This window comes from Chrysemys picta, chromosome 2, assembly GCF_011386835.1.
Source record: "Chrysemys picta bellii isolate R12L10 chromosome 2, ASM1138683v2, whole genome shotgun sequence".
NCBI lineage: Eukaryota > Metazoa > Chordata > Testudines > Emydidae > Chrysemys > Chrysemys picta.
Genome location: NC_088792.1, coordinates 67,953,992 through 67,971,020, shown reverse-complemented (window position 1 = coordinate 67,971,020; position 17,029 = coordinate 67,953,992). Strand labels below are relative to the sequence as shown.

At 42.2% G+C, this 17,029-nt stretch overlaps 1 protein-coding gene across 9 annotated transcripts in view; it reads right to left on the bottom strand.

Annotated features, from left to right (window-relative positions):
• Nucleotides 1–12,432, bottom strand: part of WIPF3 (WAS/WASL interacting protein family member 3) — a 96,480-nt gene extending 84,048 nt beyond the window's left edge. For 6 of the 9 annotated variants that reach the window (XR_509039.4, XM_042861836.2, XM_008170421.4 and 3 more), the window contains exon 1: nucleotides 12,004–12,143. The gene's annotated coding sequence lies outside the window, so the exon portion shown is untranslated. Of the gene's footprint in view, nucleotides 1–9,321; nucleotides 9,412–12,003; nucleotides 12,144–12,292 lie in introns of those variants that run through there. The other 3 variants (XM_065587037.1, XM_065587040.1, XM_065587038.1) reach the window with 2 other exon arrangements.
• Nucleotides 12,433–17,029: the final 4,597 nt, after the last annotated feature.

Here is a 17,029-nt window from a genome sequence, read left to right as displayed (position 1 = left end):
GCTTGATTCCTTGGTTAAAGATTACACTGCACTCAACTTCCCACCCATGCCCCACTATCGGTTAAAACAAAGATTGTGTCTTCAGATAATAACTGGAGGATACTACTTGGTAACGGATACCCATAGTGCAGGTTAAATAAACTCTGAATCTGAATCTAAAAAGGAAATGTGCCTAGTAGATTGTTAACACAAAGTTAAGAGGGAAGCCCTTCAAGGCATCATCAATAATGTGCTCTCTCTCTTTCTCCCCACCCTCTAACCCTCTGCTGCTTCTGCTCTCACTACAGCATTTTAAAAAACGCTCATTGTATATTTGTACAACTCTCCCTTCCCCCGTCCATCCATCTCTTTTCCTCAAACGATTTATTTTTCCCTTTCAAAGTTATTTAAAAGGTAAATGTACTAGAGTTATGTCTCCCTGCCCCCATTGCCAATATTGTTACTCAATCTGGGAGTGCCGGAGAGGACTAGGGAAGGCAGTTTTATAGAGTATGTGACAATTAGGTTTTCTTAATTGGAGTTGGAGAGGGCTGAGCTTTCCCTGGGAATAAAGAACAAAAGGGGTGAGACTTTTAGCATTTGAGGTAACAGGCTGGCAGTTTGTGAGGACAAGGGGAGAAAGGGAGAAGCAGCGTTGCCATAGTTAGTATGGGCAGAGATGGCTCAATACCAGTAATGCTGAAGTCGGTGGCAAAACTTTGATTGACTTTCATGGTGCAGGATCAGACCCTGAAGTCACAGAATTTAGAGACTGAAAAGAGCTACTAGGTTTTCTAGTTCATCTCCCTGCCAAAGCAAGGTTGTACATTTCTTAGTACTTTGTGCAGTCTAATTTTAAGTGTCCCAAATAACAAGGCTTGTATTACATCCCTTGGGAAACTCTTTCATAATCTAATAGCGCTCACTGTTAGGAAGGTTTTCTGATATTCAGTCTAATTTTTGCCTTTCTTAATTTGATCCCATTGCTCCTAGTTATACCTTCTTGTATCAGGCTAAATAGAATTATTTAACCTCCTTGGCATCTGCACCTGTGAAATATTTGTAGAATTATGACCCCACAGGCACACATAATTTAGCCTAGATATATTTGTTTAGCTGTTTTCATCTTTCATCATAAGTCAGTCCACCAGTCTTTGAACATTTTTGAAATCCATCCAGTTTGTTAATATCTTTCTGGTAATGGGATGCCTGGAACATTTCAGATGCAATTGCACCAGATGTACAAAGAGGAACTATTACCTCCTTGCGCCAAGGTAAAATGCCTTCGCTTATGCAGCACACAATTCCCTTTTCAGAAGTAGAGTTCTACTGCTACAGCCATCAGATTTTCATACTGCACCGTCACTATGGTATAACAATGAAGACAGTATGAAAAGTCAGAGCTCTTCATTCAGTCTGACTGTATTACGGAGAAATAGTTGTACAGCATCCATGCACTTTGACTGGGTTACACAAGTCAATTTCTGGGCAATTTAAAAAAAAAAATGTTTTGTAATTGATATTTTCAGGGGCCAGGGCAGCTTGGGAAGTGTGTCAGTTACTCTGCAAGTGCACAGAAAGGCATGATGGGTGATATGTACATATAATTTGTTGATTAACAGAAGAAGAAAAAAGGCAAACCATTAACTGTGCTCCTAGTTTTCAAAATCAGTTTTAGATAGGGCAATATTTTTAAATTATAGTTAAATATTATTTCTGCTGAGTTCTACTCTTTAAAATATTCAGTCAAACCAAAATGTTTAGATCATGGGGAAAGTACAAGAATTATAAAAATAAAGATACATTGGAGAATCTGCCTTATAAAGCATCTTTCGTGGTCTGAAGAACAGACAATATGATTCATTGTGTCCACCACTTGCTCCTGTCAAACACTAAAGAACAGCTGAAATTGCTGGTACAGGTGCACCACAAATGTTACAAATACAACACAATAGACACACACAAGTAAAATAGACAAAACCAGGAAAAGTGTATATACATTACATAGCAAGATTAATTTTTCTGCTATACTTAAACCACAATTGGAAACACTTTGGAATAGGCTTCTATGTTCAGAATTAGTCATTTGGAATTTTAATTCCAACAGAAGCCAAACCGTGTAATTTTTAAGCACCAGATGTTATGTTTCTTCATACACAAAGAGCAAACTGACACTTTCGGTCTGAATGACTTTTTAAAATTGAAATACGCAAAAACAAAAGTAAAGAGCACACAGACTCTCTCCTCTCTGTAAGAGAGTACCCTGAACATAAAATAGGAGCCAGTCTCTGCAGGTATTAGAGTCCTTAGAGCAGTGGCTCTCAAACTTTTTTACTGGTGACCCCTTCATATAGCAACCCTCTGAGTGTTACCCCCCCCCCTTATCAATTCTAAACACTTTTTTATATATTTAACACCATTATAAATGCTGGAGGTAAAGCAGGATTTGGGGTGGAGGCTGACAGCTCGTGACCCCCCATGTAATAACCTTGCGACCCCCTGAGGAGTCCCAACCCCCAGTTTGAGAACCCCCTTCCTTAGAGACTAAATGGAGTGGTACAAAGAAGGTCCTAAGAGTTTAATAGTAATATGCAGCTCAACAGAAATTCAAAGTGCCACAGACTGATGTACCCTTTCTAATATACATATTAAGAGCTCCACATCTTTATTCACAGTCTGACAAATAAAAGTCTTGCCTTTCATTAAGTGTGTAATGATGCCAATTTAATTTTTAAATGTACAATTCTTTTAGACTATTTAGAATTACTGCGGTAAATTCTGCTCTCAGTTAAAATTACTGGTACTCTGGAATTACACGATTGTAACTGACAGCAGACTATGGCCCATTCTTTCTTAATAGAATGTACAGAAAAACAGAGCCTGTTCCTCCTGCTGGTATCCCCGCAAAATTCCTATTGAAATCAATTAGACTTTTGCTTGCAGGATCAGTGCCTTGGTAGAAAATACTTTTATGTAATTAAGCAAGCTGTCCTGACCAAATTTCACCAACTTACATATGGAATATTTCCTCTGGGCTTGATCCACCCAAGGGCTGCATGGGTTTCTGCCAGCATAGAATCTGGTGTGGGGCCCTTGGCAGTGGAAAATCTACTGCAACTCCCATTCCACCAGGAAGCTAACAACCAAGCAACACTGCCACAGAAGAGGGCAGCACTGACCCGGGAAGGTATATAATATTGGCACCTAGAGCAGCAGTTCTCAAACTGTGGGTCGGGACCCCAAAGTGGGTCGCAACCCCGTTTTAATGGGGTCACCAGGGCTGCCATTAAACTTGCTGGGCCCGGGGCTGAAGCCCAAGTTCAAGCCCCACCGCACAGGGCTGAAGCCCTCAAGCTTCAGCGGCCTCTAGGGCAGGGGGACTCAGACTTCGGTCCCCCTTCCTGGGGTCTTGTAGTAATTTTTGTTGTCAGAAGAGGGTCGCGGTGCAATGAAGTTTGAGAAACCCTGACCTAGAGGATGATCTGACTCCATACTTCTCCAGCAGGTTTCCAGTGGAGCCCAGGTTGCAAATCAAAGCAGCCCTTCCCTGCTGGAGCCCCATTCCAAGATGACATTGCAAATGCCAGCTACTCTCCCCTGGGCATGACTCATAGAATCATAGAAGATTAGGGTTAGAAGAGACCTCAGGAAGTCATGTAGTCCAATCCCCTGCTCAAAGCAGGACCAACCCCAACTAAATCATCCCAGCCAGGGCTTTGTCAAGCCAGGACTTAAAAACCTCTAAGGATGGAGATTCCACCACCTCCCTAGCTAACCCAGTCCAGTGCTTCACCACCCTCCTAGTGAAATAGGGTTTCCTAATATCCAGCCCGGACCTCCCACACTGCAACTTGAGACCATTGCTCCTTGTTCTGTCATCTGCCACCACTGAGAACAGCCGAGCTCCATCCTCTTTGGAACCCCCCTTCAAGTAGTTGAAGGCTGCTATCAAATCCCCTCTCACTCTTCTTTTCTGCAGACTAAATAAGCCCAGTTCCCTCAGCCTCGCCTCATAAGTCATGTGCTCCAGCCCCCGATCATTTTCACTGCCCTCTGCTGGACTCTCTCCAATTTGTTCACATCCTTTCTATAGTGGGGGCCCCCAAAACTGGACACAGTATTCCAGATGTGGCCTCACCAGTGCCGAATAGAGGGGAATAATCACTTCCCTCGATCTGCTCGCAATGCTCCTACTAATACAGCCCAATATGCCGTTAGCCTTCTTGGCAAGAATGGCACACGGCTAACTCATATCCAACTTCTCATCCACTTCTCGACTCCATTTTGAGTCACAGCTTTCTCTGTTGGTGCAGAAAGCTGCTGCCATTTACACCCCCTATGACCATGGCTGTGAGTCAAGTCTACTGACTTCAATGGATTTGCACTAGTGCAGAAGAACAGAATTTGGCCCTCTAGCTCTAAACTAGAAACGGGAAAAAATTATAATTAAATTCACCATGAAGAAGTGCATTAAGATTACAGTGATGAGAACCACACGTTAAAGTGCCTCAGTCTGACATAAAGAAGTGAATGCATTCATTTGTAGAAGGAAAGAACCCACACATGGAGTTTCCTTTGAATAACATTTGGACTAAGTCAACCACTCAGAGAGAGATGTTTTATCATTTAAGAGCTACACAAACATAACATTGATTTTGATGATAATCACTAGCAAAGTCAATCATTGGCTTGCGTCAAATAAAGAGTGGCTTAATGGAAGTTCAAGGTCATTGTCTACTTTTCTATCAATCAGGTGTTTCAGTAAGGGCAGGGCTTGAGTCCTTTAATCCAAAATTGTTGTGTTTTGTTTTTGTTTTGATTTGCAGCATGCACCCTCTCAAGTCACATTTTCAAGACTTGCTGTCTTTCCAGAAACAGCAGTGTTGCTATTCTCCAGTTCTTCACCTCAGGAAAAACTGAAATGGGGACCATGTTTCTAGCAAAGTTGGATTGTTTGGTCCTTTTCTTACACAGAACTGTTCCCACAGGAACAATCCCAGCAAGCTGAGTAATCAGTTCCTTCAATGGAAGGAAGTTCCACTCTCCAATTAAATAGTTGGTCTTTTAGCCACGAGCAAGGTAGTATTCACAATCTTGCCTTTATGCTGCGCTATACATGGCAAAGACGGTGAATCTATGTTTTAAAATATCAGCTGAGCTAGGTGGCACTAGTTGTGAACTTAAAATAGCAAAGGTGCAAGATCTCTGCCTAACCCATTCTACATTTCCCCCTTCCAAGCTAGTTGTGATTGAAATCTGAAAGTATTTCATCATGATTCATTATTTTTCTCTTGGAAATGCAGGCATGACAGCTCAGGTTGAGGTTTCTCCAGCTAAGGGCATACCCCAAAACTCAAGGTGCTGCAGAAGGTAGTGCTGGCAATCAGTGGGAAGCACTCTTCTCTCTGATTCAATATTAATCTTATGCCTCAACATTGTGTTGGGGATACTGGCTGTTGCTGGGGTACCGCCTTTTAAATTAGAGTACAATGGAGGGCCTGACCACTTGTGGACATTAAAGCCTAAGGTGAAATCCAGACCCCATTGAAATCAATGGGAGTTTTGCCATTGGTTTCAATGGGGCTAGGATTTCATCCTCATGTCTATTTGCAAGAGTATGGGTGTTAGCCCTAGGTTCCTGAGCAAATTCCAGTAGAGGTCATTACATTCTATTCATCCACCTCAGAGTCAACTGGACATAATATTCTTCACTTCCTTTCTTAAACTGTTGGGCTGAACACTGTTTAACAGTTGCTACATTCTACCCCCAAAAGTGGCTGCAGTCCAGTGATGGAAGAAGTGATGATTCCAATATATGTGTTCATTACAGTAGGGCAAGTGTATTAATACTTGTAGATAAAAGGTGCTATAAAAATCTAAATTATTTAATAAATTTATGCATATTGCCACCATATTGGGTGGGGGTTTTTTTATTATTTAAAAGATCAGAGATAAGTAACCCTATGGAGATTTGGTTGCTTGGCTTGACCCAAATATTTGGAAGCTTATCCAATTGCATTTCATAAAAACTATTCAAACTTTGGGTTAGCAAAATTGGGCTGAAAATTTCATGAGATTTATGGCAGTTACTTCCAGGGGAGAAACACTTTTCAGCGTAGCCTCTCTTGTGGTATTTCAGCATTACCAGTCCTGGCTAGAACTATAAAACTTTCTTGAGAGCAAGGTTTGGTTTCGCTTTACTTGGAGTTCCTAACAAAGGTTTGGGCCATTCTCTATTTTATCGTAATTGGTTTGCCCATTTCTTGTATATTTGCATGAGGACTTTAACAGGCACATAGATTTTATACAGGGAAGAAAAGAAAAACAAACAGTCTTTCCAAGTGCATTTTAAAGGTGTAACTGATTTGAGCAAAAAGTCTAACAGCAGCCAGTACTATTTTATACACAGCAAGGAGTGTCAGAGAGTTTATACACTTTTCATTGCATAATACTGTGCTAGTAAAGAAGGCAACATATCTTCAGTGCCTTTTAACAAGGGAGTAAGCAAAGAAACAAAGGTCCAAACACACTATGATCTAGTGCCATATGCTGCAGTCCTGTCTGTGATTTTATAACAAAGGTAAAATGTGATACAGTTAACAAGTGGTTCAACAGTCATATCATCATGCTTATAATTTATGAAATAGATCTATTTAAGCAGATACTATCTCAGTAAATTAATTCATTGTATTAACCTAGTAGGAAGTGTGTGCTTTCACACAGCTATAGGAACCAAGCATATATTGTAATTCTAGTTCTCCCTAACTTACCATACCAGAAAGACTTTGCAATTGCCAGGAATGTAAATGATACATATTTCATTATATTTAAGTAGCAAAACAGACACAATGGGCAGCTTTCTTGATCATTCAAACTGTCAGTGTCAACACTGAGCTAGGAGTTTATCATGGAAAATGCTATTATATTTCCTTATAAATTTCAGAGAATTGTATCTTGCAAATTTCTTGGGGTTGATTTTCCATGCCTTGCACCTTATGTCATCACTTACCCCTATACAGAGAGGGTACAAAGTGCTACCATGCTGATCCAAAAGCATTTTACATCCACTGTGCACAGAGCTAAGAGAGGGGGAGGGATAGCTCAGTGGGTTGAGCATTGGCCTGCTAAACCCAGGGTTGTGAGTTCAATCCTTGAAGGGGGCCATTTAGGGATTTGGGGCAAAAATCTATCTGGGGATTGGGTCCTGCTTTGAGCAGCGGGTTGGACTAGATAACTTCCTGAGGTCCCTTCCAACCCTGATATTCTATGTTCTGGGTAAATATTACAGCAATGCGCAACATAATGTGCCAAGCATTGGAGAATCAGGCTCCTTGTGTTTGGTGCTAGCCCAGAGGTGGATATTTTTGGAAAGTTTGAAGAAAATACATTCAACTGTTTTTTGTGTTATCAAAGCATGGGAAAAATGTTTTCTACATTACTGAATGAAAAATTCTTTTGTTGTTTCACATAATAGTTTCCCAATGGCTACTTTAAAGTTTTCAAGCTGAAAGGCACTTGGTTACAACCTAAAGTTATGAACGTTTGCAAAACTATGAGCATATATAGGACATACTTTTCTCACCGACTTAAGCATTCACCAAAGCACTTTGAATGTTTTCAGGAACAGATCTGGTTATACCATCAGTCATCACTGTTATGAACTCTGACAGCCATTGGACTATCCTGACCAAATACCACCTGTGGATGAAAAACTAGGAAGCCCTGTTTAGGTTTCATCAGGACCAGCTGAGTTTCAGAACTGTATAACCATTTTCCACTTCTGACTTCCTTAATTTTCCAGAGAGGAAAATGTTCACAGTAATTTACGGTAATGCAATTTACAAACAACATAATCCTTTGATTTTCCAATAATGTAAGAACCAGGTAATGACAGAGTAATGCAGGTGTTGCTATAATAGCCATGTTAACATAGTGATTAATTCAAAACTGATCACTGAAAAATGACAAGTCATATTCAGTTGTTATACTCTCTAAAGAGCTTAGACTTTGTGAGCTCTGTTGTGCAAGAAGAAAATAAATTTCCTGCAGCAGTAACACGCCCTAACTTTTCACCTGTGCAGTGATTTATGACATTTTAAAACTAATGGTCTAACATGCTCACATAATAATAGAGCAGATGTTCAAGTTCATCCAGAAACAATAAATTATGGAAGTTAGACGGAGAAAAAGCAAGGTTCTGCTAGTTTTAATGCCTGTTCTCATCTAGTTTTAATAGCTAAGCAGAGGTAGACCTGGTCAGTAATTGCAGGGAAGACACCTCCACGGAAACAGGAGCCTATGAAACATGTAGATCTTTTGTAGACAAGATTATTTCACTTTCAAGCCTCAAACAAATTACTACCAACATACAAAGCAGTTTGATAGGTAGTGCTACTACTTTTGAATGCAGACATCCCTGATTCTGTTTGATGCAGGAATGGATTCAGAATTTAACCACGTCAATATCTTTCTGTGTTCTGCACAACCATCATCAAGCTCCTGAGTTTTTTTGCTAGAATGCACTTATTCATTAGATAGTTATTGTTAAGATATCATTTTTTCAGTTTAAGCCCCTATTTTCAGTAGTTTGACTTTCTAAAATATCTACCTTCAGGCCGAAATTCTTATGCTTAGTCCCAGCCCAGAGGTGATTTTTTTTTCTTTTTTAGGATGAGACATTCAGATAAATGCTGATCTTAAGTGCTTATTGAAATAAGTTATTTATATTGTCTCTCTTTAATCTTTAAAAAGAACTGCAGATCTTAAATTAAAAAAAGAATAAGTATTGTAAGAACAGACATAGCCGTTTTAGCAGAAGAGTGAGAAAATTCAAAGTTAGCAGTAACTTTAAATCAGGATACATTCCAGCAGGGGTCTTTCATTATATGACAATACAATATATATGCAGTAACAGACAATGAGACATACCAGATGTGTTTCAGAAATCAGTACACAAATTCAGCTTATTTACATTGTCGTATTGGAGAAGCAATACAGAAAAAAAAAATGGAGTTCCTTGCTGTTAGACTGTATTATTTGCCAAATTCAGTATTATGTTGCATTTTTCACTATTGTGTGATCACAGAATGAAAAACCCTATTGTACTGACCCTGTACTGTATTTAGCCTAAGCAGACCCTTGCACCTGTGCACAGTTCCACTAAAGTCAGTAAGAATCTGCCTACATGAAGTAGCTTGCAAGTTTAAGGCCCAAATTTCTATTGATCTAAAAATGTATACAGCCTCTATCATAACATCTGTGTACTTCCGAAATAATTAAAAACAGACAGTAAAAAGCACAATAGCTTTAACTGTGTTTGATTTTTTAATTACAGTCTCATACCCAGATTGCAAGGTGTTTGGGACAGGGACCATGTTTTCATAGGAGTTTGTTCAGTGCCTAACATAATGGGGTCTCAATCTTGATTGGAGCCTGTAGGTAATATAAACAGCATATAATCAATAACAGTGTTGCACTAACATGGCAATGGGTTGCATGTAATATCTTAGGCCACATTCCTGTAAGGAGCTCTGTGTGGGTATAAGGATCCACCCACACAGAGTTTCTTGCAGGATTGGGGCCAAATCCATATTTAATTTGTCATCATTATCTAAGGCAAAACAACCAACAGCACAACAAAACATGAGAATAATTCTTTCCTAGGGAGGAATTCTGAACCCGTGTACAAAGCTTAAGTAAAAGAGTCTTGTCCAGGGGAACTTGGTAAAGGATGGGGGCGGGGGAGGAGGGAGAACAGACTCTTCCCTCCTCACCCAAGATCATGCAAAATATATTAAAGGCCATGGACTGCAGCAGCATCCATGCTCATTGTGGACTCCGTTCATGTCAATGTTTAGGCCAGTGAGTCCACGTATTTGACTTGCACTAGCATCCGGCATATGCCCAACAACTCCTCCACCCCCACAAGCTAACGCAGAGAGGTATCAAAGAATAGAGTTGCATAATCTCCCTGCATAGCTTCTCTGTGGCTTGCCCTTCCATGCAAGTGAACCACATACAGAAGTTCTGCTGAGTTTAGGAACTTCTATGCCTGGAATATTGTAGGGAAGCAGTAGTCAGTCTTTGAAATATTTCAGCAGCTAGGTATTACATGTACTGTTATGGCAAAGCAAAACTTGCCCAAAGACAACTTATGCTGTATGTTTATAATGTTAAATTAATAGTAATAACCTAGCTGCATTTCCTTGTTTTAACAATGACTGTATTCAAATTACGAAATTATATAAAACTAAAAAGACAAAAGACTCTGATTTAACAGAAAAAGTTAAACTTCCATTTTTGATTTATGAGCCTGTTTCATTTAATTTTTTACATCATCTATATACACACACAAAGATACACGTCTGTAGAACATGCCATCTTAGATGTTAAAAGATCAGTTATATTAATAGATAGTTAAATAAAAACATCACATGACATATGCAGTAATATTTACCAATTTTATCGATGAAGATGATTTCAAGCAATATTTCTATATCACTGGAAGCATTTGGAAACTTTAGACCCTAAGTAAAGACTGCTCCATGATTATTCCATGTAGAAATGACCACCGCCTACCATATATCTGAAGTTCCTTTCTTCTTTTGAATTAACTACCCTTTTTACTTCCATACAGAAAATTGTTTTAATTTTAGCAAGATTTTGTTACTATTCTAAAATACTTAACCAGAACTATACAGTCTTCAATAACAAACCAAAAAAGGACTGGCATCTTGGCCCGGATGCCTCTTTCCTATTCCTAGAACTCCTGATGTTCTTAACTGTAACCACACAACCACACATTTCCTCGAACCCCCCTACAGCCTGTGACATAATCTCACACTCTCATGAATGTGCAACATTTGAAGTATAAAAAACCCTCCAGCTAATTTAATTTATCCTTTAGCTATATACTCTCCTGATATGCTATGCTAACATGGATAATTCTAAATCACTAAGGACAATAGTTTTACACACACACTTCTCTGTTTATATGCACTTAATATAACTTAACATTATTCAAGAATAATTATGTCAGATAGCATTTGAACAAGATTCCCAGGGTAAGAACTATAGGAAAAGGGAGAACTTTATAAGTTCTTACAAGTTATTCTGATTCAAAGAGATTTTTTTAAAAAAGACTGATGCTAACTACATCTGTAACTAACATGAAATCCACATTGTAACCAGCCACACTGTACCTCTTGCTTGCTGAAAGACACTACATCTCAAAGGGCTCACCCCTCTTATTTACAGCTACGCTACCGGCCATCCACCATCCCGGTTTTCAGTTTGTGTTGGCTTTGGACTGAAGCACCTTGGGCAAAATCTTGGCCCCATTGAAGTCCTTGCTGTTTTATATCTTTATGTAAGGGAGTTATAATTATTTATATAACCACTACAGCTAATAATTAAAAAATGCTGGACAAACAAGAAGGTTGAGTAGATTCACCTAGCAGCTAGAAACGGCAAGAAAAGTCCCGAGTGCACTCAGCAGTCACACCTAGTGTGTATCATTTTCATGCCAAATATGCCATTTAAATATCTGTTACCAACAGGGCGGTGTATAAGAGCATAGGCTGTTCGGAAGGCAGGGCCTGGCCACTCAGGTGTTTAAGATACAGAGAAGCGATGGTGGTGGGCGCTACCCAGTGCACTTTCCACTTCTGGAATCCAGCCCCACATCTCCAGGCGCTTCCCAGGCTGTATTGCACGGAAACACCGACCAGTTGCATTTGGCCAGGCAGCGAGTTCCCAGCCCACCCGTTTGGGAGACGGGGTGGCAGCAAAGCCCAGGCGCGAACCTCCCCTCGAGGGAGTCCCCTGCGCGCCCGGGGAAGTTCGGCGTGGAGCACGGAGCGGGGCTGAGGACGGGAGGCGGAGCCCGGCGCCGGGCAGCACCGAGGTGCCCCCTCAGGGAGCGCGGGAGTCGGACTCTGCCCTCAAGCCCCCTGGCAGCAGGCGGGGGCAGGACCACACAAGCCCAGGTGCGGCCAAGGGCGCGCCCCAGCCTGGCTCACTGACCTGCCGGCGCGACCGCAGCCGCCGCGACCTCCCCGCGATCCGCGACGCAGAGACCCGCGGGGCGCTGCTCCTCCGCGGCTCTGCGCTCCTGTCGCGGCCGGCGGGAGGTGCCGGGCGGCGCCGTGGGAAGGCGGGGGCGGGGCTCTCCCTCCCTCCCACCTGCTCCGCCGCCGCCAGGCCCGGCCCCGGGAGCGCGGCGGGGGCTGGGTGTCCCTGGGCGGCTCCGGCCCCTGGGCTCAGGTGAGAGGCCTGCGAAGCCCTGACCCGCTCCCCAAGGAAATCGTCAAACCTTGATCCTGAGCATCTTTGGTCCCCAGCCCCCGAGCTGCACTATCCCCATAGAGCCCAAGGCCCCCTGGCTTCTCCGGGGGGGATGAATCCGGGCCTCGGCACAGCTTGGAACAGGAGTACAGTAAAATCCCCAGCCCCAGCGCACTTTTGGCCCTGGTTCCCCAGATTTCCTGGTATGACTCAGTCCCACACTGCACCATCTCACTAGGTGGAGCTGGTGAATGCCGGTCCAATAGCGCGGATAGCACACGGTTCTACTACCTGGAGCCCGGCAGTTAAATCTACCCCCTTCCTTGCCCCTCACAAATTTAAGTGTCTAAAGAAAAATTCCAGCTCCTGTTGCAAACCCGAGCCGTTGCACAACACAGATGTACCCAGCCCCTGGAACTTGCTGGATCCAGCTTTTTTAAATCCCAAATCCTAAAACTGTTGCCTGCTCAACAGCAGAGTGCAGCTGCTCCTATTCCACTGGAAAAATCCACACCCCGATACATTACATAGAGCACCTGGAGTCTGGCCATTGTGGGAGCCCTAAGCCCCAGGTTGTACCATATACAAATATTGGGGGGGGGGGGGGGTTAGGAGCTGATGAAACTATATAAATGAAATCTCTAAATTCCCAAGAGTAGCTCTTGAGGAGGACTTTGCTTTCTAAATTAGAAAGGCAAAATATTGTTTACTCATCCCAGCAGATTTTCTTTTCCACAAATTCAGTTTGTGATTCTCCTTTATCAAAAGCTCATGCAGGAAGAAAAACACAATCCAGTTGTGGCCTGAAAGGCTCTGTCCACACTTTTCAGGAATAAGGAAAAATGTTTGTGGTTGCTTTTGTATAACAGAAAATCCTCAGTCTGGGGATTGTTTAATCACCAGCCCCTTCTAGGTGCTTCAGGTAACTGGAAAAAGAAGAACAGGAGTACTTGTGGCACCTTAGAGACTAACAAATTTATTAGAGCATAAGCTTTCGTGGACTACAGCCCACTTCTTCGGATGCATATAGGTTCCATTCTATATGCATCCGAAGAAGTGGGCTGTAGTCCACGAAAGCTTATGCTCTAATAACTTTGTTAGTCTCTAAGGTGCCACAAGTACTCCTGTTCTTCTTTTTGCGGATACAGACTAACACGGCTGTTACTCTGAAACCTGTCATCAGGTAACTGGATGCTCATTTCCTTGGATCTGTATCAATTAAGATCACGTTCAAGTGTTTTAGAAAATCTAACTGAGGTGTCTCTACATCCTGCAGGATTTTTAAGTAATTCCAAGGCTCAGCAAATCCATTTCACATAGATCCAGACAATGGAAATCTCATCTCGCTGAGGATGTTGAAAGGCTATGCTGGCAGCCTATGGACCACTGTCTTTGTGTTGTGGGTATGGAAAGTCTTTCTGTGGAATTCTAAGTCATGGAAATCCCTTTCCCCATTGTACGGTTTGCTGCTAAAATCAGTTTTCAGATTAGTTATCAAACCAGGTAATCCTTGGCCTCAATAATCTGCTCCAGTTGCTTCCACAGGTTTTAGAGTCTTCTAAACACATTTCCAGTGAATGCTTAACTTGCACCTTAAAGGGTTGCAAATTTGCTAATTGCACAAAACCGAACACTCTTTCCTGTCCCTTCTCCTAGGCCCCACCCCACTCACTCCATCCCCCCTCTCTCTGTTGTTCTCTCTCACCCACCCTCCCTCCCTTGCTCATTTGCACCAGGCTGGGATGGGTCCCTTTTCGACTGGGTGCAGAGGTGAAAGTAGGCCGGTACGGTGTACTGGCAAGAGCCTGTATGCCGTACCAGACTGGCTTCCCCAGGGGGCAATTTAAAGGGCCTGGGGCTCCCAGCAAAAGCTGGAGCTCCGGGCCCTTTAAATCGCCGCCCGAGCCCCGCTGCTGGAGCCCTGGAATAGCAGCAGCGGGGCTCTGGTGGCAATTTAAAGGGCCCAGGGCTCCAGCTGCTGCTACTACCCCGGGCCCTTTAAATCTCCACTGGCTCCAGCAGCAGGGCTCGGGCAGCGATTTAAAGGGCCTAGGGTGGTAGTGGTGGCTGGGAACCCCTGGCCCTTTAAATCACCACTGGAGCCCCCAGCCGCTGCTGCTACCCCGGGGCTCTGGCAGCAGGGCTCAGGTGGCGATTTAAAGGGCCTGGGGCCCAGCGGTGGTAGCGGCGGCTGGAGCTCCAGGCACTTTAAATGCTGGTAGCTCCGGCAGTGATTTAAAGGACTTAGGGCTCCCAGCCGCCACTACTGCAACTGGAGCCCGGTGCCCTTAAAATCTTGATTTAAAGGGCTCCGGGCTCTAAAGGCCCCCCCCTTTTCCGGTTGAGGCCATGCCCCTTCCAGTTGAGGCCCCACCCCCTGCTCAGGACTCCGGAGTACCGGTAAATCCTTTAAGTTACTTTCACCCCTGACTGGGTGTTCCAAAAAAACCAAAAACAACTTTGTCCTAGGTGAAGAAGAAGAAAAATGACACATTGAAAATGTACTTGAGAGAGAGATTTAAGTGCCAAATCTTAAAATAGTTTTTGTATCAATTTTTCAAGACAGTGCTCTTTAGCTTAGATTAGAGATCAATTTTATGGGCTACTTACATCCAGAATTACTTGCACAAATTCTTATGGGGTGGGCTTGGAACTTATATTATTAAACTGAAAATGACCTATTTGGGTTAAATCAAGTTATATATTTATACACAAATACTGCCTTGGCATAAAGAGGAAAATATAGAGGCAGGAGTAGTGAGGAATCCAAAAAGCAGAGCAATAATATTTTTTAAAAGTTGTTTCTTGCTGCTCCTGTGGATTGTTTACCTAAAGTCTAGGATTATTCCCCTTTCCAACTCATCCTAAGTAATTAGGATGAAATTCACCTTGTGCAGAGGGGCTATGCATGAATTAAATACCACCTAAGCCCCATTTGAAGGACTTTAGTGGGATTGCTGGGGTGCATAGGTCTCATCTTGGTCCTTGATGCAGTGGTAAATTTTACCCACAGTATATTCTTTATGTGCCAAATAGTTCAAACACACTTAAGTATTGTGTTCTTGACACCTGGCCAGCAGTAGTCATCTTTGTTACGCATCCCCTATTGTACACTGAGTGTTAGTCAGAAAAAAAGGGCTTAGTGCCAAACTATTTAAAATTTGTCTAACTCTGTTTAGTCATTCAGGGATCTGGGTGCAAAAAAGGGGTGGGGCCTGTCCAAGAGAGGATCTTCCAGTGTCATAGGGAAAATCACACTACAGCAATTCAGTGGTGGGGCAAGTGGCCAAAATAGGCCCCAGGGACTATAATCGGCTCTGCGCAGGCAGACACCTGCACAGAGCCCCACTGACTTCTGCGTCCCCCAGATCCTCCTCCTCCTCCTCACAGCTAGCTCCATGGACTCAGGCTGGAAGAATGCAATTTGTACAACCCTAGAGAGGTGAATCTTTCCCATCATTTTATAATGACCTTTATTGAGTTTTATTAAGTAATTAGCTTAGTATAGTTACTATATGTTATACCTGTGTCAGTATAGTTTTATATCAAGTATGTCGGTGCAATACATTATTAATGTTTTGTAATATCTAGCTCTGAATACATGGATTATATTATGTTTTACCATTCTAAAAATTCAAATTTTGGAATATTTAAATATATATTTTAATTGATTATATGAAAAATACATTTTAATGTAGATCAGATAATGTATCTGTTTCACCGATAAGGCAGTCTGTAATGGTCCAATGCTATCAATGTGACCTTCTCTATGGTTCCTGTGTATTATGGCTTGAGCAGCTACAACAGTTGCTTTGGGTGATGTGGGTTTAGCTACTTGCCATTAATGGGTGTTGAATGTTGTACCAGTGAGCAGCTTTCCTGCTAGCCTTCATGAACTTACCTGTGTAACATTCCTAGCTCATCAGTGTCATTCTTTCAGCTACTGTGCCTGGGATTTACACCTGCTTTTTCTTACACACCTTGTTCAGATTAATCCCATCTTGAATTTACACCCTTGAAAAACACTTTCACGAAAGGGCCCACATGAGGCTTTTCTGGCACCTCAGTTTGGACCAGTATGTGGGAAATATAAATTCACTGTAGGCCTGTAATTGCTAAGAGACTACTGATGCCTAAACTAGCAAGAGCCCAAACCAATGATAATATGATCCAGAAGTACAGGGAAGCTAAGATAGACAGGAGCACAGTCAGTGGTCTCTATATAGTGGGTAAGTAGCCTGATGATGGTATGGCTCATAAAGGCATATTGAGCATGGCCTGTAGTGGTATTGTGCAATATGTGATGGGTGATTGGTAGTTAGTGAGCATTTGTACCCATAATGGAAATGTAGTTTTGAATAACATTGGTTAATGAAAGAAGGAATATCAGTTAATACAAACAGCTTCTCCCCATTCATATTCTGTACCAGGGGCTAAAAGGACCTTTCTGAACTTAATACTAGAGTTGAGTATAATTATTCTTAACTACATAGTTGTCCTTTTCCTTTTTTCACCATAGAATGCTCATGACACTGACACCCCATTCTACCTCAAATTTCCCAACCAATCAAAAAATCCAAACAAAGCAAACTACAAAAAAAGTATATTAATACATAATTTAAAAAAAACAAACCCTACCACAAGCAGAGTTTTACCCGCATAATGGGAGAACATCATAGGGTCTCCAAGTGCAGAAAGTGCACTAGGGACATCACTCTTGCTATTAATGTGGAAGGCATTCAGATACTTCAGTGATAGGTGGCAC